This window comes from Heterocephalus glaber, unplaced genomic scaffold (assembly GCF_053883595.1).
Source record: "Heterocephalus glaber isolate CG9 unplaced genomic scaffold, H.glaber_assembly_v1.0 deba00001465, whole genome shotgun sequence".
Taxonomy (NCBI): Eukaryota; Metazoa; Chordata; class Mammalia; order Rodentia; family Bathyergidae; genus Heterocephalus; species Heterocephalus glaber.
Genome location: NW_028258312.1, coordinates 24,466,572 through 24,493,230, shown reverse-complemented (window position 1 = coordinate 24,493,230; position 26,659 = coordinate 24,466,572). Strand labels below are relative to the sequence as shown.

At 38.3% G+C, this 26,659-nt stretch overlaps 1 long non-coding RNA gene across 2 annotated transcripts in view; it reads left to right on the top strand.

The window, feature by feature from the left end:
* LOC147826616 (uncharacterized) overlaps positions 1–26,659 on the top strand; it is a 125,623-nt gene that overhangs the window by 42,837 nt on the left and 56,127 nt on the right. The window contains exon 6 of one of the 2 annotated variants that reach the window (XR_015438981.1): positions 10,027–13,516. The exons of the other annotated variant lie outside the window; for it this stretch is intronic. This is a non-coding gene — a long non-coding RNA (uncharacterized LOC147826616). Of the gene's footprint in view, positions 1–10,026; positions 13,517–26,659 lie in introns of those variants that run through there. 2 annotated transcript variants of the gene reach the window in all.

The window sequence follows — 26,659 nt, the reverse complement described above, 5'->3', positions numbered from 1 at the left end:
ATAAAACAATTAAAAATGCTGAAATATTTAGCATGAACTAATTAAACATAAACTAAAACAAAGATGAATCAGGTGGAGCAAAGAGATAAATATGAGAAAATCTGAGAAAGATCTTTTATCAGCTCACGTTCAGACTTAACTCTGAGCTTTATGGTAGTTCAAGTAGAAACACAGGTTTTGTTGTAGGTGGTCATTAACTCAAAATTTTAAAATAATTAACTTTATGCTTAGCATTCATGTTTGAAAAATTTGAAATTAGTACAGGAAAAGAAAGGTTTCTAAGGGTGTGATGAAAAGCTTTTTAAAAGCACATGTGTAACATGTAAGTAAAAATAAGTACTTAGTGAAAACATTTTTAGCATAATACATATACACACTGAACCCTCAATTAATTAAAATCCAGTTAACTTTAATCCTTTACTAATTAAAATTTCCTTTCTTCATTTAAATAGGAGGAAAGCAAATAGGAGAGGGAAAAACAACATACAGTTACCCATTGTAGGGTTAAAAACCTACACCCATTGACTCACCAAACACTGTATTGTGGGCTTTTGCGTGTGAAGGAATGTGTGTTTGCAGGGGGCATTCTTTTTACTGCAGAAACTTTCTTCTTTGTGTTGGTTATGTAACACTGACTTCACTCACACAGCGACTTGGATGTGTCTGGAAAACAGCTTCATTATTTTTTTCTATAGCTATTCTGGTTCTCTTATAAATTTAGAGTCCTATGCATTTTAAAATTCAGTCCAATCCAATAATTAAAGCCACCCTTTTAGGTAATGCTGTCAGTATAAGAAAACAGGCTTGGTCTCCCAGATTTCTCAAACCTTCTGTCCACTTCTGGGCACTCTGTCAAGTTGGTGTCTGAGTGTGTTCCCAGTCTTGGAGTGGGAGGGAAGACCTGGTATCTTCCGAAGTGGGGTCCGGTAGATCCCCTCTCTCAGGGTGAAGTCCTCTATCTCTTGGCCTTGTGGACAGTAGGGCAGATGTGGGCACCTTTCATCTTGGCATGATCCACTTGACTTCCACTTAGCTTAGCGCTGTAGAGTCTCTGCTTTTTCCCATGAAACAACCAGGTGGAAAGCCTACACTAGCCTCTTCTCATGGAGACACCATGTATGCTAGCTCTCAACTCAGCTGCTTTGGGGGACAAGGGGTCTGGTGCAATGGGAACTCATGGTTTCTACCCAGGCCTATTAAACCAAGAAGAGCCCGGGAAAGCCATTCCTCAAGGCTGATAGCTGCGATCTCCTGAGGTGGGTGAGCGGGAGCTCTGCAAGCTTGCATGGTGGGTCACATATGAAATTTGAGGTTGCCCTTCCTTCGAGCTTCCATGTACTTGACTGCTCAGAGAGTGAAATCGAGAAATGGAGATGTATTGTCAGTAGTTTTTCGCAGCCTGCCATCCTCAGCTCCCAGCAACAGAGCGCTGTCCTCTTTTCCTTTTGTACTAAGCCCTTTTGCCACACAGCAGCAAACCTCATGAACTAGGGGAGAATTTGGCATGTGAGTCTCCAGGCTTAGTCCTTGAAATGTGAAATAGGTCCTCAAAGAATTTAGCAAATCTATTTACTCACCACAAAGCTTTGATTCCAAGCTAAATAATTATCATTTCCTGATCTAGGGCAATAAAATTTCTGGGTTGGCCTTAGAAAAAAGAAACATAATTTAGAGAATGTCATTAATACATTGGTTTAATGTTTCCAAAATACCATCCCTGGCACAGTTAAATATGCACAGTTAAAAGTCTAGAAATCTGTGTGGCTGAATGTGCAGTTTGCACTCTGCAGCTTCTGGTAAAATTAACTCGAAAAGCACTTTCTAATCCATTTTGTCTAGCAAGTAGAAAAGGTGGAGAGCTAGTTTTATTGTGAACTAAAAGTGGATAAAAACTAGTGGATTATATTTAGTATGCAGCCTATTTTAAAACCAGAAATTATTACAGCTGTCATGACAAAAATAGGCAAACACTTCTTTCATCAATATATAATGAATTAACAAAAAGGCAACTTTTGCACTGTAAGGTTCCTGAGAGATTTTTAAATTACCATTTTTAGAGATTGTTTTTTAAGTGTTTTCTCAGAGAAATAAAGCTTTAGTCAATTTTATTTTATGAATGCCATAGTGTTAAGTTTTATGTGATAGCAAAATAAACTCAATTATTTTACACTTTCCTCCATTATATTTCTTTAATTGGAGAGGGTCCTGTCAAATAGAGATGAAAATTAAATTATGATAACAAAAAAAGTATACCTAGAAAATCATACAAATTCTTTTTTTTTTTTTTTTTTGGTACCAGAGATCGAACACAGGACCTTGCACGAGGCAGACTCAGTGTCACTGAGCTAAATCCCTGGCTTCAAGCAAATTCTTAATGAAGGCTATGCATTTACTTTATACGAAGAAATAGTTCCTTTGTGGAGAAAACTGATAATTAGAAGTATTGAGTTAGATATTCGTGAAAGAATAGTGAATTGCCCACTATTACATTACATTGTATCTCAGTCTTGGTATTCTATTCTAATTATGAGACAAAATTTATCCCAAATTCAAAATTCATCATAAAAAGAAACACATATAATGACCACATTTCCTAAAATAGCCTCTGAAATTATGGGCACATTTATTCGTGTTAAAGTGAGGTTTGCATTTTAATTTAGAGGATGGCTCTCTGGATTGCTTTTCTGAATAATTTCATTTTAAGGACAGTTTGTAAGAACAGATAAAACTAAAGCAAATTATATCGTGGACGCATCTCTTTTTCTCTCCTATGTGCCTGAAACAGTCTAAGTTGAGAAACTTTTTCTCTATTATACTTGTAAAAAAATTTTAATTGAAATATATATATATAATTTTACAAAACGAATGAAAAATGATGGAAATACTGTTTTTAACTCCTTTTTCAATAATTTTGACTATAACTGTCATTAATATGAAAGTTATCAATTTGAAATTGTTTTTATTTGTTTTTCTTAAGGGATGTCAATTTCTTTTTTCTTATAAACCTAGAAATTCAGATGTAATATAATATTCTCACTCATGCAATATTATTATAAGATATTATAATATTATTATAGGAATTTTTGTGTTTTTTTGGTGACCTAATCATGAAAATAAAACTTTAAAGATAATTTTAAAAAATTTCTTCTTTGTTGAGCAGTAATTTAGATAAAACCTCTGGAATGTAATTTGACTTGAGGAATTTGATACGTTTGCAATAGTAGGTAGAGGCTTATTAAAGTTTATACTTAAATATGATACTTAGAATTATTTTAACTTCAGAACTATGTCATGATTTCTGGAACTTTTCATTTTTTAAAATTTTGTTGACTGTGGTACACCATTGTAATTATTTCTGTAAATGGAAAATATTGCTTAAATCTGAGCTCTCTAGAAACCATACCAGGGCTCTGATATCATTCTTTTTTTTTTTTTTTTTTTCTTTTGGTACCGGGGATCGAACTCAGGAACTTGCGCTTGCGAGGCAGGCAGTGGAACCACTGAGCTAAATCCCGGGCCCTGATATCATTCTTTAACTCTTCTTGTCCTCTGTGAGATAATATACAATTTAGCAACTGAAACTACAAATATGTATCACTGTCAAAAATATTTTCATAAATACGTGCAAAAGAATGCATGTTCAAATATGACTTCACTTCGTAGCTTATTTTTAAAGGCAATGCTAAATTGAAAATGTGAACGTGAAGGTCTCCTTTTTTTTTTTAAGGTATCATCCTTAGGAGACCCAACAGGAAATTAGTTAACATGATTTTTAATTTGTCTTAAGACCTTTGGAAAGAAACTGGCTTTCCAGAATGTATATGCTTGAACATCATACAGAAATAAATATCTCCCTTTGGAATTCAAATTGTATCTAGTAGTACTATTTTTATGCTTCTTACTAGGAAACGAAATATCTCTAAATTTAGTGCTTTGGAATTTTATTTCCACTAAAAATTTCTTCAGATATGTGAATACCATAGTAACAACTTTGTGAGATGATTCTTCATTACAGTTTCCTGATAAGAGCTTCACTCAAGACAGTTCCTTTGGGATGACTGAGACTAAAAATTGATTCTGATAACACTAGAACAAATTTAAAAACCAAAAAAAAAAAAAATCAGAGAAAGCCTTTATAGTATGGATAAATAGATTTTCCCTGAAAAAAATTTTGTTTTTGATTTTTGATTTTTTGTCAAAAGCTGAAGTGCAGTTTTGAAACTTTTTCTTATGTTATTTTATATGTATATTAGATTTTCCTCCTTTGTAAAAGATAGATCTTTATCAGAGGTATGAAAATTTGAGCTGAATTTATTAATGGCCTACAGAAAGTCTTCTGCATGCTTTATGATAACGTCTTTATAAAACCTACAGGTGAGTCATATGGGTGTGAAAAGATAAATACAATAAATCCATTTTAATAAGAAACTAATAATCAGTTCATTATTTTCAAGAACATCATTGCATTTTGCAAAAACCTGTAGTACACTAGACTGAGCTCTGATCATCTTGAAAAGAAGTCTGTCAAAATAAATCAGGCTGATAACTGATTAGCAGAACGTGTAGTCTGTCATTTTTAAATATGTGCCCAATTTCTTCACATAAATCTTACCTTTAAAATTTTCAAGGGGAAAATTTATTTTGGGCACATTGGCCATGAATATCAGTTGACATTTATACAGTGCACAGAATTTATACTGTGGGTTAGGGTGTCGGCCATAATTCTAGGCTGATAGTTTCTAAAGGGAAGATTCCATTTTGTGCTGTTTATGAAATGTTACTCTGAAGTCCCACGCTCCAAGACTAACAAAGTCTATCCAAGTAGAGTCAAGCACTGCAGTTTAACTTATTGCATTCATTAAACTAGGCTTAGATTGTCCTAATTATATGTTATCAACAATTAAGAAACGGATCACACGCCACAGGCTGGCTAAAGTGCTTTGTGTTCCTGGCTTCGTGCCAAGGAAGGTGTCAAGCTCCATTCTACCTTGTCATCAGCTGCAGGCAGCAGCTGTGCTAGACGAAATAATCTAAACTCTCACATGTACGTTCCCTTAGGAAACAGCTCACACTGATCGCATTGCTGGTGTGAACAGAGCTACACCTGAGTGAGTTTGTGCTGAAAATGTATTTTATGCAAATATAATGTTTCAACTGATACCATCTCTCCCGACTTTCCAATGTATTTGTCCTATCAAAATAACAGGCTTGCCTTTCATGCTGAAATTATTACCAAATGGATTCTGTGGGCAGCAAAGTACTCTTTGCTCATTCGGCAATGATTTTCCCATACCTCAAATTACATAATTTTATAGGTACTCTGTTTCAAAGGAAAACAATCTTTATTGATCCAAGCAGTCAGAATTAATTAGGAATCTCTGATTCAAAACTCCTGGCAAAATCTTTTTGTTCAGAACACCCATATGCCAGACGTTCAGCACTTCCCAAATCCTTGCAGGATGGTGGGGTTTTCAGACATTCTGATTGTTCAACCTTGTGCTGCCGCTGAAAGCAGAGATTCGGCAAGGTCTCCTCCTGCCCAGAGGTGGTCTGGCCAATTCTGTGAAAGGCAAAATTTGACCAGGCTTTTGCTTCAAATTGTCATCTTTGCTCTTCATAAAGTAAAGATGGATTTCAGAAGTTATTCTCCCTTCCAAGTGTTTGAGAGGGGATCTGGAGCAGTAGATGTGTGAGGTAGGCAGCAGGATCAGACCGTGGTGGCGCCAGGATGCTGTGCTGAGTCAAGGAGCTGACAGCCAGGCCCCTTTGCCCCTCAGGTAGACCCTGTGTTGAGCAGAGCTGCGCTCATACGTTCTCCATGGAGCTGGCATAGTGTTGCCATGGAATTCCAGCCTCCAGTGTACTTACTTATTATAAGCTTTGCTGCTTCCTGTAGAATAAGGAAGGGATCATGCCAATTTTTCAATTAGAGGAAGCTATAGCAGGGGTTCAAGAGATCTCGGCAAGGCCTCTAATTTGCATACAACTTGTCCTGGGCCCTTTCCTAATGGCTTTTGCTAAGACTGTTTCTTGCTAGACCATTAACTTTACAAATTCTGCTTCACACTAGGAAATCCTTGCAGTCCTTTAGAATTATAGAAATTGGCCAAGAAATTCCTTCTCCAAAACCAACTTTCCAGAACAGTTTACATTGATTTCACCAAAGATTTTTTTGTCCTTTAATGGATGATCTCTCTAGGGATTCTGGGGTTTACTCTCAGGAGAGTCTTTCCTGTTTGATCAGGAAATGTACCAGGCCCTCTGCTCAAGAATCAGCCAGCCAAATAGTCCCATTACCTGATTCTCTCTGTCTGTCTGTCTCTTTCTCTCTGTCTTTCATCTCTCTTCTCAGGTCTTGGCTTATTACTAAGCACCAGACTTGTAAATAATCACTTCTTTTGACCTTTGAATGACAAAATCTTGGTTCAGCACTTCATTGCTGGTGGGCTTGCTGGTTTTGGTCATCACTTACATAGACTCCTGGAGTAGAATCTGTCCCCAGTAGATGCTCAGTGACCATTGTGATTTTAAAATTTTTGCGGAGCTCTGCAAGAGATGTTCAGCATGGAGGTTTTTTAAAAAATAGTCTTTCTTGTTCAGATTTTATTTCTTCTGATGATTTTTTTGTTCTTTTTAGAAATGCCACCCATGTACTTCTTTATTATCTATTGCTGATTTTCTTACAACTTTTTTTCTTCTGAACCAGACTCTTTCTGTTTTTTGACAGTTTTCCTTCTCCTGTTGTGCTCTCTTATGTTACCATTTAAGTTCAGGATAAATTGCTGGGACAGCTGCTTTCTCTGACCTCTCTAGACTGCTGACCACATCACCAACTGGCAGGGTGTGGTGCCCTAGCACCTTCCAAAAGACTTGCTTCCAGTGGAAATAATGCAGAAATATCCCTGAGTTAGAATTTGCAACCCGACAGCAGAGAATTGTAGTAATTTTAAGCATTGTAAAGTATATTCACCAGATTATGGAAGTGATTATTAAAATTCTAAATTTTAAAATCACTCTATCCCATGTTGAAATGTGAATACATGACTCAGATACTGGTCACTGGTTAACATCAACATCAGAAAGAAGCCCTGGGCAATCATCTGGTGCACAATGAAGTCCTTCTTAGTGGAAGATTACCTTATCTTTTCTTCAAAAACTCGATTATTCTTGTCTATTGTCTTATAGCTTTTATAGCTACTAAATTATTTTATAGCTACTATTTTATCTAAACCCTATTCATTCACTAGCTTTTCCCTTCATGAATACATGTACATGAAAATAATGTGGTTTTAATGTAGTAGGAAATACTTTTTTTGGTTTATCTGTGTCAATGGGAGAAACAAAAATTTTTTGATCATAGCAGAAAGGGTTAGTTTATTTTTTGTTTCAAAATACTTAGGGCCACAATCAAAGCAGAGTGTATGAGTGCTGAGATGTTTCTATTTTTTGATTCATGAGCCCAGTGAGTCCTTTTTGCCACTTACATCCTTCTCCACTGCATCAACAACCTTCTGTTCGGCTACTGTGTGGTGAGAATGTTTGCAGGTAGTGCCTGGTAGCTTCCTTGGGGTGTACTTGCCTGCTCAGGGGAAATGCACAGGACAGACAGGGGCCCTTTTACACTCTGCAGCTAGAAGGACAAATCATTGAAATCCTTTTAGATATTAGAGGGGAAGAGCTGGAGCTATTCTGAAATCTCAAAAGGACTAACAAAGTTCATTCCATTTGTCATTGAAATTTGACAGTGATGTAGAACAAAACCTTTCCGCAGTGGGGGCTGGCTGCACCGAATTCCTTTTGCAACAAGGAAATTAGGTCAGAAGAAATTTGGGTCAACACCTTACAGAGATGCCCCCATGCCTGAAAGGAGCCAGGAGAACTTAAAATGTTTCACACAGAAAGGTTATTGTTTTTATATCTAATTCGAAAAGTGGTACCTTCCAAAGCTTAGTGTGATATAAATTCAGCTATGATTCAGCAAAGAAAATTACCTCTTGCATCACTAGCACTGCTCTTGATAAATCCAGGTGCTATCCTGAGGTGCTTCTAACCAAATCCGGATGACCCAGTTTAATCATGCAATTCAAGAAATATTTATCAAGCCTTCATTATGTGCAATGAGCCTCTTAGATAATGGAAAGGTTACAAAGATTAATAAGTACCCTCCTCCTACCAACCCTCCTTTACCACTAAAAAGCTTGTAAACTAAAGAAGAGGAGAAAGTTGGGGGTAAATGAGAGCAATACAGCAACATTCTAGGTAATAGAGATGAGAAGTCTTCAATTTATCCATCACACAGTGAATGAAATCCTACTGTGTATCAAAGATGTGAGAAATAATGAACAAGAGTTAAATCAAAGCAGCTCTGGATGAAGAGGAGAAAGAGAACAGGCCAGTATGGACTGGGCAAAAAGGAACCAGCTTTTCCAGTTGCCTAGGAAAAAAAGGGCAACCTAATTGAATGTAACATGAATATAATTTCCACAGATGGTGACCTCTAAGAGATCTATGAGTGGAAATGGTAGAAAGGCACAGTGGGTACCTGGGGGAGTAGAAGCTACAGCCGAGAATGCTATGTGCAAAGACAAAGGTGTAGAAAAGAGAGTGCCGTATCTGGAGAATGACTAATGATCCACAAGACATGTCTGAGAAGAAATGCTCAGCAGAGCAGTAAAGCACAGTCCCGGGGTGTCTGTGTACGATTGACAGTAGGCCAGCAAACTGAGATGGTCCGGGGACAGGGCTCTGCTTGTGGGTGGCACAAACCAATGGACTTGCAGCCTAGATGGAATAAAAAGGGGAAGGAGGAAGCGTGCCTGTCTAGAAGAGCTTCAGTCTATGAATAGGTCCATCCTTTGCTGCTATTACCTGTGAACATGGATCACCTGCCCTCCAGCCTTCTCAGCCTTCCAAGGAGGACTGTCACCTGGCCTTTGACCTTGAGCTGGTGCTGTACCCTTCCTCGATCCCTCTTGCTCTGTGGTTTTCATCTTCTTGACCCCCAGCACCTGCTGGATTCTCCCGTCTCTGATCCCACAGACAGAGTGGACTCTCCCACCTCTAATCCTGTAAGTCTCCCTAATAAATCCCCTACCGTAATTACACATATGTTTTCTATTGATTCTAATCCTCTAGAGAACCGTAACTAATACAATCCATTTTGGCCATACTGAGCATAGAAAACAGAAATTGAAGTAGAGATGCTCCTAGATTTAGGATTATGTTCTCACACATCTATAGTAAATTGAAAATATCAAATGTTGGAAGTTGAAAATACACCTAACCTACTGCTTAGCAACAAGGTACACTGCAGAGTGCTGGTTACTTAGCGTTGTGATCACACAGTTGAGTGGGAGCTGCAGTTCTGCTATGGCTCCCTAGCAACTCAGGAAAGTGTGGCACTGCACACGATTAGCCTGGGGAAATACCAGAACTCCAGATTCCAAGTATGTTCTCATAGCATCATAAACTCTAAAAATCAGAAATTGAACTGTCATAAACTGGGGGTCATCTGTAGTTAGCAAAGGTAAATTGGAATTTATTCAGATGCACACCAGACAGCAGACTGAGGACTGCCGTCAGTGGGCCCTGTGGAAAGGACTCCAGTGATATGGACGGCTCTTCTGCTGAATGAGCACAGAAGAATAAAGGTGGTCAAACTTACACTGTGAACCCTTATCCATTGTTCCAGAGTGTCTCTGCATACAACTACTTAACCAACATCTATCCTGTGAGTGTAGAATATATGTTCTAAAATAAGCAAGCATAACTTTACTAAATGTACTTTTAAAAATACCCTAAATGAAGTCTAATTTGGTATTTGGCCAGTTTAAACCCCCAAAAATGAGGAATGTAAAAAAATGAGCACGGTTTTTATTTTCATTGGTTATGTGACCACCTTCTCACTACATACATCAGTTAGCAGAGTGCTTTCAGCAGTGGAAATTTCATTATCACATCTAATTCTGGTTTGGTAGCACATTGAACTTTCAAACAGTTAATGACTCTGGTTTTCTTTCTGTTCAGCTTTACCTTTCATAAAAGCACCGGCAAGAGGCAAGAAATGACAGTAAGACTGAATTATGAACTTTAAAAACTTGAGAACAAGTAAGTGCTTGTCCTGTGAAAGCCGCTCTCGCCGCTCTTGATTAACTGTCTGCAGTAGGTCGGCAGTGAGCACTGTGCAGCTCCAGTGAGTGTTGCCGCAGACAAACAGAGGAAATCACGCAGGATGACGAGCATGGCCTTTCTTTTAGACTTTCATTTAACACACAGAGATTATCCAGACTCTCATTTAATAAAATGGCTCATTTCTCACACTTATTTCCAATATCTTCTGTAAATCATAATTTTAGCAGAAACAAAACCGCCCCTGTCAGGAAGGGTACACTTGTTTTCTAACTGGTTACCTTGACGAGCAGGGGCTTTCTGAATAAGCCTTTGATACTAGGAGTAAGCTTTGTGTGTGTGGAGAGAGAAGAGAAGGAGGTTGTGCACACGTGTCTATGTAAGTATGTATGTGTGTGTACTTCTTTATACATGATATGCATCTGTACACATAGTTTCATACATAACAAGTACACAGGAGTTAATAGTGGAAATATCAGGAAAAAAAGCTAACATCAATTGATCTTTTCATGCATTTTCTTAATGGAGGTAGGTACTCACATCCTTCTATTTGGGATGAATTTGAGTCTTAGGAAAGTAAGTTGTAGGTCAGACAACCTGCCAATGTCCACAGAGTAGTGGGATCCTGATGTAGCCTTACCAGACCCTGGAGCCCAGAACACAGTCCACAGGCTCTTTTTGCCTCTCATTTCTTGCCTTCCCCTCTTTCTTCTACTTACTGACTTATAGTCAAAATGCTCCCGAAGGAAATGCAACAAAGTAACAAAATAAATTAAAACCATTAAAAAGATACCATATTGCCAAAACGAAGACCAAGGTAAGAAAGGAAAAATGTTGAGGCTAGATGTGAACTCAATGACAAGACTAAGTTCCATGGCAGCCATGCTAAAGAAAGAAACTTGAATGGTCATTCAATTCACAAAGCACTTGCACAGAAATTACTCTGAGCGACTATGTTGTAGTTCTATGCAGTTTGTTTCTTATGATGTCCATTGGTTAGGATATTTGGTAGAGGTCTCCGATGATCTAGTTTAATTTCTCACTGTATCATATAGTCACATATACAAGTATATGCATAGTGCATGCACAGATGCCACAACATAAACAAAATACTGAGAAGAGGGACCACACCTCAGACTGAATGTCCACCCTCACTGGACAGATAATCTGTCATTTGTAAGACACAACTATCAAATTAGAAGACAGGGCTAAAAGTCGATACTGAGGATCCTCATATGTGCTACAGCCACACCATGGACACAAGTGGTGTGTGTGTGTATCTCAGGACACCAAGTTGTACATATACAAGTTGTGCATGTATGTATCTTATAATATGCTGTTCTATGTTTTTCTCTTACTTTGATGGCTGTCAGTTGTTTCTTATTTTTTTCACAGTTGTTCATGAAAAAGCCTTTCTGTGGACCTGCAAATGGCAATTATTTCACAGTTCTGTATGGTTGTCATTTAGATCTTTATATGCTCTGTGCATGGAGTCTATGCCATTGACGACACTTGCAATCACAAGTAAATACTGTGGTGTGCCTTGGTCAGATAGAGTGGCTCATGTAAGTGAGTTTTCTGAAGAGGAGTTGGCAGAGTAAAATCTCTTAGAGGGGGGTAGTGAACTAAGGTATAAGGCTGGGTGCTAGCTTTAAAAGTTCTCAGGCTTGGTTTTCGTTTGTAAAGAAAGCAGTAAACTTCAGTTTTCTTTTGTGTGATTGTGCACAATAATGTTCCAAGAGAATATAAGATTGTTTTGCTCTTGTCTGCCTTGATATATATACTCTATAGCGAATCATAATTATGGGAAATATTGTTTTTCTTCTTTATTAAATTTAATTTAACATGAACTTGCTGTTTAGAAAAACATACCAGAAATGAGTTTTACTAGCTTGCTTTGTTTTTACAGAAATACTGTCAATTCAACAAAATTGAAAGAAAAATCAAAATATTCTTATATCCATTTGGAATCTAACATTCTCCAGTAAATCAGAGAATCAGCCTCCATAAAAACCACTAAGCAAACTAGGTCACAGATAACAAGGTAGCAATTAAAATGACTATATCAATTATTTGGTTAAGTTATTTCCTAATATTTCACTCTGTAGGATCTTTTATATAAGACCTCCATTTAATAGTGTATTATAAGGAGAAAACTATTTTTTCACATTAAAAAACTATTTATAGAATAATTTAAAATCTGATGAATGGAAAAAAGGCATTCATTAAAAGAGAGGTAGGGGAAATTACCAGAGAGCTCTCATTTAGATCTCTTCAACTAAAATCACTAAATTATAGTTGATGCGGTAAAGAAGAAATTTAATATGTGACCTAAAGAACATCATTTGGAACATTTTAATTTTCCTTATCTCTGTTCTAGGAAATACATTTCCTTCAGTAGTTGATTTCCTGTTGTACTTTATATCAGTGTTTTTCCCCATTGTTGTATCTTCCTTTCTTAAGCCTAGATTAACCATTAATTTCAAATCCATATCCTTCACAATGTGCTAGGAAACCAAGCCTAAGTAATGAGAGACCTGCACAAATAATGCTATCCTTATCTTCTGTTTGTTTAACTCCCCTGCTTTACTCCTTGTAATTGAATTCTTGTACCTTCCCCAAAGGCAAAAAGTTGGAATTGTACTATCATACCTTAAAATGAACTGTTCACAACGTTCTAGCAATGGTGAATTTCTTTCTGGCTTTTGGAGCCTTTCCCCCTGGGATTATGGACTTTTATTTGGCTTTAGAGAGAAAGTCAACAGAGAAGTGTTTCAAGATGCATTAAAGGGCCGAAGAAGAGACTACTGATTCAGCATGTCCTCAGTGCACTAGGACTCACTGAAATCTATTCTCCAAAAAGTAGTCAGGAAAATGTACTGGTTCATGTCCTGTGCTCTCATACTGAGAATGCAGATTGGGTCCTTGCCTTCATGTAGTTCACCCCATTTGGGAAAGAGAAGATGTCTACATAGATGGCTGTGGTCAGAAGTGTGTGGTGGGCATAACCAGCCAGCACAGGGTCAGCTTCTCACAGACGGGCTTGTGGAAGGGAAGGCAAAGCCAGGAGCAGCTCTCTGAAAGAGACCTTGCCTCTGTCCTAAAAGGATGGATTGCAGTTAGCTGCTTAACTGGTGCCAGAGCCTAAATACAAAGAAAAGAAAGGGAATCCCAGTTGAGAAGGTGATCTAGATAAATGCAAAGAGGAAAAACCCCAAGCAATTATTAGAGATACTTTCTTCCTGCACTACTTAATAAAGTCCTTTGATTTCAGAAAGTATTCAATTCATAGTAAACAGTTCAGAACTATCTTCTTAACCCCTCTTGCCTTTTTCTGTCTTTTCCATTACAAGCTGAGAGAATGGGTTAGAACATCACGGAGGTTTATTCAGGGCTCAGATATTATGTGATTTATATATTTAATTAACCTGAAAGAACAAGCCTTTACAGTGTTTTGCTATTAATAAATGGATATTATCTTTAGAAAAACAATAGAACTGGTTGGTTTTAGACATCATTTGTAAATCAGAATATTGAACTAATTTACATCTTTCCCTTCTTTTAGTCTGATTAAAATCAGTTTTACTGCATAGGGATTTGTTTTCACAGGAATTTTCCAGAAAAGCATTTCTGCACATGTCAAGCAAAGTTATGTTCCTCTATCATATGCAGAATTTCAAACCAGGAGTAGAAGATTCAAACTGTTACTACTAGTGAGCAACAGATTTCCTTTGAAAACAGCTTTACACATTTGGCCTGTTGTTACTATGCTACTTTTCAACTGTGGCAGCAATTAAAGAGATTTAGTTATGTTTCTGTATCAAGTGCCTGAGATAGGATTGCAAATAACAGCAACCAACAAAGGAAAACCCAAAGTTCAAGCTGGGGTTATTTCATGCTGCCACTGTGCCCAAGGACCCTTCTAAAGTTCCTGCGCCACGGAGGCCACAAAGGAAATTCTAACTATCTTAGCCCTGGAAGAATGGCCATCAGGAAGAAATCAGATAGTAACAAATGCTGCAAGGAAGAAAGAAAACTTCTCCATTGTTGGAGAGAGCATAAACTAGTACAATCACTGTGGAAATCTATATGGAGATTCCTCAAAAAGCTAAAACTAGAAATTCCATTTGACCCACCTATTCCTCTTCAAGGTATCTTCCTAAAAGTGTTAAAGACATCATATGATGGTGATCTATGCATACCCATGTTTACAACAGCACGATTCATAATAGCTAATTCTTGGAAGTGGCCTATATGTCCATCAACAGATGAATGGATAAAAAAATGTGGTATTTTCATACCATGGAGTACTACTCTGCCATAAAGAAAGATAAACTTGAGTCACTTGTAGGAAAATGGATGTACCTTGAGACCATAGTGTTAAGTAAAATAAATCAGATACACAAGTTTAAACGTCACACAATATCTCTTATATGAGGGAACCAAAGTATAAATAAAGAGCAAAGTAAAAGACAGATAATAGGAAGTAGGGAGATAGTATTTCTCAAATAGGAACGGGATCAAGAGATGGAAGGAGGGGAAGAAAGGGAAAGGAAAGGGGATCGAAAAAGGAATTAAGATGTGTTATATATACAAGGAATGTAAACCTTGTGTACTGCAACCATGCACTAATAAACATAAAGGATGTAACAATTTTAGACAGAAGGAGGGGGACAGGGTGAATGCTCCAGTAGCTGAACCAGTAGCGCTCAACAGCTTCTGCTTATGTTTTATTGGTGGAACACAGTCACGTGACCATCAACCTGCAAAGGAGGCTGAGAACTGAGTTTTTAGTAGATTACATTGTATCCCTCAGCTGGATTGGATTCTATTTGTAAGGAAGAAAAGGTAAGTGAACAACATTTAGCCAGTAATCATCTCTTTCACCAGGCTCAAAATAAAAAATAGCTATCTGGCTCAGAGCTACAAAATAAAACAATGAAAAGGCGAAGTTGACAAGAATAGAATGTCTAAGAGGAAAGCTGAGCTCTCTGCCCAACTGTACCATACCGTGACAATTGTCCGTGTTTGTTGGCTGAAGTCATTTGAGATACCGTGAGTTGGGTGCATGAACCTGGACCAGCAGTGGAGGGAAAGGAATTCTACCCTCAAATCTGCTACTGTATTACTTTTAGCAAATTTCTCTTTCTGACTTCCAGACTAGATTAATTGTTTTTAACATTTTCTTGAATCCATGGAGCTTTTTGTTCAAACAGATGGTACCTGTGAAATAGCCAGAACTACTGAATTGAAACTGATTGGAACTGACTGCAACAGGGAATGAACAGAAAGTCGGCGTGGCCCTGTTTCTGAGCTGTTGTTTCCTGATGTGAACATTTCATGCATCATCATTAAGGCGGAGACCAAACCCTCATTGGCCTAAGAAGCCATGTGGTATCACTTAGGATACATCTAGTCATTGTAAATATACATGAAGTGCACTTTTCAAAACATTACCCTTTTTTTGTTTCAACAAATAAATCACAGTCCCCCTTTTTTTCTATTAGTTATTTGCATCAGTCTCTGTTTTATAAAACTTCTTATAACATTCTTTGCAAAATGTGGAAATGGTGTGTGGCTCCTGGGAAATTCGCAGAAGTTTACAATTTAGATTTTTGCATTTTTTCTCTCAAATTTGGCCTCCTACATGGATTTTTAGCTTAAAAAAACCCCATTTGCCCAATACTTAAATCACATTTTGCAACATCACACATAGCTCATGGGGGGAGGGTAACCATGTTTTGACTTCAAAGGTCATCATAGCAGGAGGTCAGTGAAAAATCAAACATGACTTTAAAAACACAAGAGCAGAAAGACACCCACAAAACAGCATGTGGACTGAGTGCTAGTTGGGTGGTCAACCTCATCCAGACACTGCAGCAATAGTCCAACCACATAACAGACCGGGAAACCCCGAAGTTGCTAACTAAGAAGCCAGATTTATTTTATTTAACTTCTTTAAAGAATTCTATTTCCAGTCACTACTATCAAGAGGTAGAAAATGTGCTGATTTCTTGTGTTACTTCACAGTAGCTTTTCATATAAGGTTATTTTATGAAGATATAAAATGCATTTACATTTGGGGTTTTTATGAACATAAAACAATACTTAAGAACTCAGCATTTTCTTAGTACATCAGTTGAAATAAAAAATCTTTAATTTTACCATAGTGCATGTTAAAAATTGAAATAAATATTTCGCTGAGCTAATAGTATCGTTTCATTAGTTTAATTCTTAATATTTAGGATGGAAGCATAAACATAAAATTTTATCACTTTAAATTTGCCTGTTAAATCAAGGTTTGGTGAAGTATTTTCTCTTTTGGCAATCACAAGTTTTAGAGTTTCAAATCATATTTGAAATGTTTCAAAGTTTTCAAAATTTAGATCTGACATTTATAAAGTGTATGGATTGATGAACTTTTTATACCTATTCATATTAGAAAATGTTACATGGTGATACTTTGGCTTTTGGCTACTAAATAAAAATCCCACTGTTTGGAATATTTAGCACTCCCATCCATTTATTTATTTTGACTACTACTCTTTAAGACAGAGTTGGAGCAATGTTTCTTTCATGAGCACAAAGAGTGTAGGATAAATAAGTCCACTACTTTGTTGTTGGTGGCGAATTGTAATTGAGTATCTCTAGCTTAGATCTCTCTCCTTATTTACAGAAATGTATATAATAACTCCTTGCCATGTGAGATGGATCACTGAGTATGAGTGATCTAAACTGCAAGTATCAATAAGTAATTTTCCCATAAGAAAAGGAAGAAAAGGACTTTGCAAGAGAATTTTCAGAGCTATAGAGCTGCCTATTAATTTTTGATGGTGGAAGACTGAACCGGACACCACGGACCCCAGTCCTCTTCCACTGGGGGCCCTCAGAGGCGATGACGCCCCCTCTCCTGTCCTGATTTTCTTGTGTTGCTCTGTGGAGTACTGACTAATAAACATAGCCCCAGGGAAGGATTTCCATGGCTCTTTTTCCCTTTCTCCCTCTGGATATCCCAGTTAGCAGACAATTAGGACACAGTTTTCTTCTATATCTTTTTTCTTCTCCTGACCCCTTCCCTTCCTTCCCTTCCCTTCACTCCTTTCTTCTTCTCCTTTCTTGCCCTTCTCTCATTCCTTTCTTCCTCCTCCTCCTCTTCTTCCCCCTTCCTCTTCCTCCTCCTTCTTGTACTCAAGGCTACATAAAAATGATTAAAAGTCTAAACTTTGCAATGCATATTGTAATTCAAGCATATAACAAGCTCCAGCAGCTGTATTTATTACTGAAAACTGCAGAAAGTCTGGTGTTAGCAGCATCTCAGGATGCTGCTAGCTCTTGACTATTTCTGTAGACCACATAGCATGAGCATGCAGTTAGGAGTGAAAATGTACATACCTCCAAGGGCCAGAAGAATAAACCAAGAACTGTGCTGTGGTCCATTTTCTCCAGCCGCCTCAGCTTGCCCCACATGGACCCCGTCATCGTGTGTCCCTAACAGACTCACTTCTCAGGATTAGCTGGGCTGCCTGACTTCTTTACATTTCAGCCTAAATGATCTTTTCCAAATCACCCACCTGATCAAGCTACTCGCAAAAATTTCTATAGGAATCCCTCATCATCTTATTGAACAAATCCTAAGAGGCTATTGACCATCAGGGTCTATCTGTTGGTTTGGCCTTCCTCCCTCTCTATTCCCCATACACACACCGGGCTCTAACCACATCTGGAACCTAAAGCTTTGAACACACTAAGAGGCTCTTGCTTTTGTGCTCTAGCATCTGAGGTTCTGCTGCTGCTGCATGGAATTCCCTTTCTTGTTACTGTTCATCTTGCAAAACTTTCTTAAGCATGGCCTTCTCTGGGAAGTCTCCTTCAAGTTTTCCTGGCACCTTCTCTGAGTCTTATAGCAACTTTTCCCATAGGCCCTACCTGAGGTACTCACGCTGCATTCACTTTGTACTATGTAGCTAGTCCAGCACTTGATTCTCAGTGCAAGCTCACTAAATATACGTTCAATGAATGAATGGTCAGGAATTATAAAATGAGGTTTCAATTTCTTAGTCCAAGTCAAAAGTCTCCTCTGAGACTCAAACCAAACGTATTTGTGACCTCATTGTGAAAATCAAAGAGAAAGTTAAATACTTCTAAAATACAAAGGCATGGAGGCAACATTCTCATTCCAAAGGGAAGAATAATGGCATAGAAAGGAATTTGACCAGAGCACGACTGAAACTCAGCAGGGCAAACATTAAATTCTATAGTGCCGTGTGCAGCACCCAGGGCAGGCGGTGGTGAGATGTGAGTCCCAAAGGGCTTGGACTGGCTGCTCCTATACTCTTGCTGTCTATAGGCCCCTACAGCCTCTCCTGGGCTTGCTGCAGTTTCCACCAGTGTCTGTGCCACATTTCTGGCATCTCCAACTTCCTGGGGTCTCTGCTGCTCCTTCGATTTCACCCTCATAGCTTCATACTTTGCCCTCATAGGGGCTCTTGGCAGAGATTGTGGCATCACACCTTTTTGCCTGGCCTTTGAAGCCCTCTTTTGAAATCTGCATAGAAGCCTGTGTGACCCCATAACCCCTGCATTCTGCATCCCCTTAAAACCAGGACTGCATGGATGATGCCAAGGTCTCCCACCAGCTGGAACAATAGCCTGGCCCCCTTGGATCATAGCTGCAGTGAATTCTGAGTACCCAGGTTGCTGAACTTGAGGAAAAACTTCCCTAGACAGCCCAGCCCTGAATTAGCAGGGTTTCCTGACGGTCTTTTCTCAAAGCAAAGTCTTTCAAAGGAATTTACTCTTTTATACTTTGAGTCTACAATGGGTCTGGCCAGTTCCTAAGGTGCTCTCAGAGCATCTTTCTTTTAAGTGTTGCTAACGTGTTTTCAGTAACAACTTTATTCTTGGTCCTGAGTTTGCAAGTGCTTTCTTTCTGGCCAAGTGACATAATTTTTATACTTTTTGGTTCGCTTTTTGATTCTGATTATCATTGTAAATCTAACTGAAAGCAGCCAGCAGTACTCATGGCACAGCTTGAATATTGGGCTATCTTGAAATTTCTGCCACCAGATAAATTAATCCACCACCTTTAAATTCAGCTTCACTCAAAGTCTTAGGACCTAGGAAAAATGTAGACAAATTGTTTGTCAAATTGAAACATACGTGGTGTGTAGTACAGTTTCCAATAAAGTTCTTGCTCCCAACTGCAGCCTCTTGAGCTGAGCTTTTACAGTCCGCATTCCTAGCATCAGTTTTCTCTTTTGAGCCCTGACAAGAATCACCCGTCAAGCAGTGGTCACAAAATTACAGGGCTTCTTTAGCCTACATCTCCAAAATTTTTAAACTCTTTCCACAACCAGTTCCAAAAGCTTCTGAACCACGAGGTCAGGTACAATCACTGCAAAAAACCTATTCCTGGTCTCAGTTTTCTGTGTCACTTGCCCACCACTGGCACAAAACACCCAACACCTTCAACTTAAATGTGGAAAGATTTATTTGACTTAGTTTCCAGTATCTGGCTGGCCCAAGGCAAAGGTGGCAAAGGGGTGGTAGAGGAAAGTTGATCATCTCGAGGCAGTCAGGAAGCAGAGAGAAAGGGAGGAGGAGCTTGGGACAAGAACATGTCCTTCTAGGTCATTCTCCCTAGTGACCCAGCTCTTCTGACATGGTACCATCTCCTAACAGTGCAGGCAGCCATTAACTCATCACTATGTTACTACACTAATGTGTATGTTACCTTTGTGATCCAATCACTTTCAAAACCCCACCTAAAAACATGAGACTTCTGGGGGACATTTTATATCTCAGTCATAATATGGTGGAGTTGGAGAACTATTAATTACTATGATGAATGTAGAAAATGAGGATATGATTTGATGTTATGGAAAATAAATTTAAATATGTCCCACCCAGTTTTACTCAGAGAAAATAAAAATGCTGAGATAAATTTTAAGTCTTTATTTCTTTAAAGTCAAGCTAGTGAGACAAGAAAGGTGTCAAATATTTTGGAGGAGGTTGGTTAATAATTTTTCTTGAACATTCATACTTTTATATATATTATGTGAATTTCCAGAAGGTGAAAGCAGTCACTGTTATCATTTATCTAATCCTTTTATTACAAGTTCTCTACACCTGAGTATTCCTTTAGCTGAAGATAGGTGAGCATGGAAGCCATTTGAAACAATGGTGTCTAAATTATGGACAAAGTTGAGATGACATCAGACCAAAGCATAGGACGTTCTTGTTTTCTTTCTTTCTTTCCTTTTTTTTTTTGTTAAATTATTTTATTGGTACATTTTAGGTATACAATACAATTACATTTCTCATTGGGAATTGAAATCTTTACATAATGCATCTTGGTTCTTATTTTTCCCCCATTCCTAGCCCTCCCTTCACGCCCTGCACCCTTCCCTATTTACAAAGACTTTATTTCCATTTTTTTCCATTTCTCATCATTTTTCCTTTCCCTTCTTTCCTTTCTCCTGCCCCTCTGACTACCCCTATCCCTTTGGACCTTTTCTTCCTATTTTGCATTATCAATTATTCATTCTAATCAATGGTACATTTTAGGTATACAATATAATGACATTCATCACTGGAAATTTGCACCTTTACATAATCTCTCTTGGTTCTTATTTTTCACCCTTGCCCAGCCCTCCCTTCAACCCCTCCATTCCTCCCTATTTACAAAGATTTTGTTCCTATTTTTCCATTTTCCCATATTAATCCCATTCCCTTCTATCCTTTCCCCTAGCCCTCCCACTTCCGCTTCCCCTTTGCCCCTTTTCTTCCTATTTCACATTACCTATTATACATTTAGTCTTATTTACACTTTCAGTTTCTCACACCAGAGAAACTATTTGGTATTTATAATGTGTGTCCTATTTATTTCACTTAAGAGTATCGCCTCAATGTGCATCCACTTACCTATAAATGTCTCTAATTTCTCATTTTTTATGGCTGAGTAGTACTCCATTTTATAAAAAAAACACATTTTCTTTATCCGGTCTCAAGTTGATGGGCATTTGGGCTGTTTCCAAGTTTTGGCTATCACAAACTGTGCTGCTATGAACATGTGTGCACATATATCACCATGGTATGATGCTTTTAATTCTTTGGGGAAGATCCCCAGAAGTGGAATAGTGGGGTCAAATGGGACTTCCAGTCCTAGTTCTTTGAGCTATCTCCATACTGATTTCCACAGGGCTTGCACCAGTCTATACTCCCACCAGCAGTGGAGCAGGGTTCCTCTTTCCCGACAGCCCTGCCAGCATTTGTTATTGGTTGATTTCATGATAGCAGCCATTCTTTCTGGTGTGAGGTGGAATCTCAGTGTTGTTTTCATTTGCATCTCTCAAATGACCAGTGATGTTGAACATTTTTTCATGTATTTATTTGCAATTTCTACTTCCTTGTCTGAGAAATGTCTGTTCATTGCAGATGCCCATTTTCAGATTGGGTCTTTAAATTTGGGAGGTCTGATCTTTTTAAGTTCTTTACAGATTCGAGATAGTAGACCTTTGTCTGAGGAAGAGCAGGTGAAGATTTTTTCCCACACTGTGGGTTGTCTCTTCACACTGCTGGTGGTTTCTCTTGCTGTGCAGAAGCCTTTTAATAAGAAGAGATCCCACTTGTTGATTGTTTGTGCTAATTCACAGGCAACTGAGGTTTTGTTCATAAACTCTTTTCCTACAACAATATCTTCAAGAGTTCTACCTAACCTCTGTTCCAACTGGTTCAGAGTTTCTATTTTAATATTTAGATCTTTAATCCATTTTGATTTTAGTTTAGTGCATGGTGAGAGATATAGGTCTAGTTTTAATCTCTGGCAAGTTGAAGCCCAGTTTTTCCAGCACCATTTATTAAAGAGGCTATCTTTCCTCCAGTGACAGTGTCTGGCTCCTTTATCGAAGATGAGATGGTTGAATGAGTCTGGCTTTGTTTCTGCATCTTCTAATCTGTTCCACTGGTCCTCAAGTCTGTTTCTTTGCCAGTACCATGCTGTTTTTATCACAGTAGCTTTGTGGTATAGTTGCAGGTTGGGGATTGTGATACCCCCTGCCATGTCTCTGTTACCTAGAATTGCTTTTGCTATTCTGAGTCTCTTATTGTTCCAAATGAATTTTTGGATTGTTTTCTCAAGGTCCATGAAGTATGCTGCTGGGATCTCAATTGGAATTGCATTAAATCTATATAGCAGTTTTGGAAGTATGGTCATTTTCACTATATTAATCCTTCCTACCCTGGAGCAGGGGATGTCTGTCCATTTTCTGATATCATCTTCAATCTCTCTTTTCAGAGTGCCATAGTTTTCAGAGAAGAGATCTTTGATTTCTTTCATTAGGATGATTCCTAGGTATTTCAGTTTTTTGGATGCTGTTGTGAAAGGAATTATTTGCCCTATTTCTGTCTCAGTGAGTCTGTCATTGGTGTAGAGGAAAGCTATTGGTTTTTGTGTGTTGACCTTGTAAGCAGCTACTTGACTGAATTTGGTTATTAAGTCTAGAAGACTTTTGGTGGAGTTCTTGGGGTCTTCTATATAGAGTATCATGTCATCTGCAAATAATGACAATTTGACTTCTTCATTTCCTATCTTTATTCCTTTTATTTCTTTCTCTTGTCTAATTGCCGTGGCTAATGTTTTCAAAACTATATTGAACAAGAGTGGTGATAGTGGACATCCTTTTCTTGTTCCTGATTTTAGTGTGAAGGATTTCAGTTTTTGACCATTTAGTATGATATTGGCTGTTGGTTTTTCATAGATGGCTTCTATCAGTTTGAGGTAGAGACCATGTATTCCAATATTTTGTAGGGTTTTTTTTTATCATAAATGCATGGTGGATTTTGTCAAATCCTTTTTCTGTGTCTATGGAGATAATCATATGGTTTTTGTCCTTGGTTCTACTGATATAGTGTATTACATTGATTGATTTGCGTATGTTGAACCATCCCTGCATCCCTGGGATGAATCCCACTTGATCAGGGTGTATGATCTTCTTGATGATCTTCTGCATTCTGTTTGCCAGTATCTTATTAAGGATTTTTGCATCTATGTTCATTAGTGAGATTGGCCTATAGTTCTCCTTTTCAGTTGGGTCTTTCTCTGCTTTGGGGATCAAGGTGGTGATTGCTTCCAGGAATGAATTTGGGAGTATTGCTTCCCTTTCAATTTCACTGAAGAGTTTAAACAGTAGTGGCAGCAGTTCCTCTCTAAATGTCTTGTAGAATTCAGCAGTGAAGCCATCAGGGCCTGGACTTTTCTTAGTTGATAAGTTTTTAATTACGTTTTCAATTTCATTGGTTGATATTGGGTTGTTCAGAATTTTTAGGTCTTCTTCGTTCAACTTTGGTAATTCATATGTATCTAGGAATCTGTCCATTTCTTCTGTGTTTTCCATCTTATTGGCATATAGGTTCTGGAAGTAGGTATTGATGATCCTCTGCATTTCTGCTGGGTCTGTTGTAATTTCCCCCTTTTCATTCCTAATTGCATGGATTTGGGGTTTTTCTTTTCTTCTTCTGATAAGGTTGGCTGAGGATTTGTCAATTTTGTTGATTCTTTTGAAGAACCAACTCTTGGCTTCATTGATTTTTTCGTATTGTTCTCTTAGTCTCCATTGCATTGATTTCTGCCCTGATCTTTATAATTTCCTCCCTTGTATGAGCTCTGGGGTTGTCCTGCTCTTCTTTTTCTAGAAGCTTGAGGTTCAGCATCAGGTTGTTTAATTGGGCTTGTTCTGTTTTCCTAATATGAGTATTCACTGCTATGAATTTCCCTTGGAATACTGCTTTCATTGTGTCCCATAGATTCCGATATGTTGTATTGTCATTATCATTTAATTGAAGGAACTGTCTGATTTCTTCTTTAATTTCCTCTATGACCCATTGGTTATTCAGAAGTGTCTTGTTCAATTTCCATGTATTTATGAAATTTTTTTGAGTTTCTTTTGCTATGGATCTCCAATTTCATCACACTATGGTGTGATAATATACAGGGGATAACTTCAATTCCTTTGCACTTACTTAAACATGTTCTATATGTGAGTATGTGGTCTATTTTGGAGAATGAGCCACATGCAGCTGAGAAGAATGTGTATGCTGATTTTGTGGGGTGGAACACTCTGTAAACATCTGTTAAGTTCATTTGTTCAAGAGTTTGATTGAGTTCTAGTATTTCATTACTTATTTTTTGTCTAGTTGATCTATCTGTGACAGTGGGGTGTTGAGGTCCCCCACTACAATTGCATTAGTTCATATATGACTTTTCATGTCCATTAGTATTTGTTTTATATAGTTGGGCACACTAGTGTTTGGTGCATAGATATTTATTATTGTCATCTCTTCCTCTTGGATTCCTCCCCTTACAAGGATGTAGTGTCCTTCTTCATCTCTCTTAATTAGTGTTGGTTTGAAATTTACTTGATCTGCAAAGAGGATAGTTACTCCTGCTTTTTTTTCAAGTTCCTGTCGCATAGAGTATTGTTTTCCACCCTTAAATTTCAGTCTATGAGTTTCCTTTTTAATTAAGTATGTTTCTTGTATGAAGCATATTGTTGAATTTTGCTTCTTGACCCATTCTGCCAGCCTATTTGTTTTGATTGGTGAATAGCAACAAATTAACGTTGATGGTTATAATTGAAACGTATTGACCTGTCATTGCCATGACTTTTTCTTTTTGTTGGGTTCTCCCCCTTTCCATTTAATTTCTTGTCATGCCAGATGGGTTCATTCTGCTTTACTTTCTGGGGCTGTGATCATCAATGTCTATTCCTAGGATATTGTGTAAAATTCTTTGGAGTGCTGGTTTGGTATTCACAAAGTTCCTAAGGTGCTTTTTGTCATGAAAGTATCTTATTTCTCCATCAGTTTTGAAAGATAGTTTTGCAGGGTACATCAATCTGGGTTGGAGGCTGTTTTCTTTTAGGGCTTGGAATATATCACTCCAAGCTCTTCTTGCCTTGATGGTTTGTGTTGAGAAGTCTGCTGTGATTCTGATGGGCTTTCCTTTGTATGTGATTTGTTTCTTTTCTCTAACTGCTTGTAGAACTTTGTTCTTCTGTTGAGTTTCTGGAATCTTAACAATTATATGCCTATGTGTAGATTTTTTTGATCAAGGCTATTTGGAGTCCTATATGGCTCACTTATCTGTATGTCAAGCTCTTTTCCCCTGCTTGGGAAGTTTTCTGCCATTATTTCTGTGAAGAGATTTTTTTTTATGTCATCTTCACTCTCTCCTGTTTCTTCATTGACTCCAATCAGTCTTATGTTATTCTTCTTTGCATCGTCTAGTAGCTGCTGGGTTGACTTCTCATGTTCCCTTATAATTTTGAAGCAGTTTTTCTTTTCCTGGTCATTAAATGCAATCTTATCTTCTATATCTGAAATTCTATCCTCACATAGGCTCATTGTGCTGTGTGGACTTTCAATGGAGTTTTTCATCTCCTGGAAATCTATTTGCATCTGTTTTATGGATTCCATTTGTTTCCTATGTTGGGATTCCATCATGTTCCTCAGCTCCTCTCTAGATTTATTAATCATGTCTTACACTAGGAGCACAATTTCTCCTGTTATCTGAGAAATTATTTCTGATTTCATTTTTTCCAGATCCCCTTTTGTTGCCAGTTCAGTGGGTCCAGGTGGTTGAGTATCACAGTATTCCATCTCAGTACCCTTTGGGGTTGCTGTAGGTGATCTGGAAGTCTGGTTTTGAGACTTATTTACGTGTTTTCTCATTTTGAGTGGGGTGGGGCTGTTGGCGCCTGCACGGATTACCTCCTCTGAACTGGGAAAAGTGGGACTGGGGCCAGGAGCAGCGGTAGGTGGGATCGTAGCCTAAAAGCCCTTTCCTGTGGGCTGGGAGCAGCAGGAGGGATGGTGGCCGGGAAGCCCCTTCCTCTAGAACAGGAGCAGTGGGATGGCGGCTCCAGAAGCCCCTACCTCTGGGCCGGAAGTGGCGGGACTCAGTACCGTGGTCTGGTGGTCCAGTGTCTCTGCGTCTTTGTAGTGTGGAACCAGGTGGCTGTACAGAGGAGCGGGGGGGTTGTGGTGGTGTCCAGTGGATTGCTGCTGGGGGGCGGGCTGATTCTTCATTTTCCACGCGACTTGCGACCTTGGTAGGGCATGCACAGACCTGCCTGTCTGCAGTGGGCTCATTGGGCGTGTCTCTTGTTTTATTTCTTAGTGGTCTTAGCAAATTGTTTCTTTAAATCCTCAGTTCTGCATAGGATTTTTACCCTCTGAGCCTCTCAGGACTCCCAGTCCAAATTCTAATCCTGAATCATAGCCAACACCCTTCCCAATTGCCTCTCCTGTTTTCTGCATAATCATTTAGATGGGGCTTTTGGCATCTTTCTGTTGAAGTTCTGTTAAAAGCTCTATTTACCTGGCCTCTACAATACTGTGTTGGCTTCTAGTAGTGGTCAGTGATCATCATCATAAAACTGAACCGAATTTGTCTTGGTTCAGTTGTTAAATGTGTTTATTGTTTATATTGTTCCACATACTATAACAAGTGCTTAATTATTTAGTGGGAGAG